The sequence below is a fragment of the Nerophis lumbriciformis genome, linkage group LG14, assembly GCF_033978685.3.
Source record: "Nerophis lumbriciformis linkage group LG14, RoL_Nlum_v2.1, whole genome shotgun sequence".
In the NCBI taxonomy this organism is placed as follows: Eukaryota; Metazoa; Chordata; class Actinopteri; order Syngnathiformes; family Syngnathidae; genus Nerophis; species Nerophis lumbriciformis.
In genome coordinates, this window is record NC_084561.2 from 4,512,854 (window position 1) to 4,513,823 (window position 970).

At 19.3% G+C, this 970-nt stretch overlaps 1 protein-coding gene across 1 annotated transcript in view; it reads right to left on the reverse strand.

Moving 5' to 3' along the window:
- Positions 1-390: 390 nt before the first annotated feature.
- enc3 (ectodermal-neural cortex 3) overlaps positions 391-970 on the reverse strand; it is a 52,958-nt gene continuing 52,378 nt past the window's right edge. Inside the window, exon 4 of the mRNA XM_061976198.1 lies at positions 391-970. This exon is cut by the window's right edge and continues 209 nt beyond it. The gene's annotated coding sequence lies outside the window, so the exon portion shown is untranslated.

Sequence of the window (970 nt, forward strand, 5' to 3'; positions counted from 1 at the left end):
TAATCATTTCAACAATTATTAATTTTACAATTGAATGATCATTTACACAATTTAATTAATTTAACATTTCATTAATTACTTAACATGTAATTGATGACTTAAATGTGTCAGTAATTGGGTTGAATTGGAATTAAATACATAAATGTGTTATTAAATCTGCCAATAATTTAATTTAAAAATATATTTAATTAACAGCTTAATTATTTCACAATCTAAATAGTTCAAAAATTAATAATTTTACAATTTAATGATCTTTTTCACAATTTATTTCAATAATTAAACATTTTGCAATTCAATTATTTTGTACAATTTAATTTATTCAAAATGTAATTTATTTAATGAATTAAGTAAAATTGGAGTTAAAACATTTGTTAATAAATATGCCATTATTTAAAAAAAAAAATTTTGTAGTAGTTTTATTCCACAATTATTAATTTTACAATTTAATTACCATTTACAAAATTTTATTTATTTATTTAACATTTAATTCATTACTTAACATGTAATTAATGACCTAAATGTGTCATTAATTGGGTTGAATTGGAATTAAATACATAAATGTGTTATCGAATCTGCCGGTAATTTCATTTAAAAATATACTTAATTAACAGCTTAATTATTTCACAATTTAAATATTTCAAAAATTCATAACTAACTAAATCGTGAAATAATCAATTACAAATTGTAATAAATTGTGAAATAATTACACATATTTTTTTTTGTTTTACCTTAAATTAAGAACACATTTAAGTCATTATTTAAATATCCATTTAAATATTTAATTCTGTCCCATTTTACCCGCAGAACATGGAGGCTATTTTTTTTTTTTTTTTTTGATTTTGTAAAAAATAAAACTGCTTAAAACAGACAAACATATTTTGAGTTGTAGGTGACAAAGTATTAATATGATTAGTTATTATTATCAACATTTGTCATAGAAATGAGACTTTTCAGTCATAAACAAACGGGT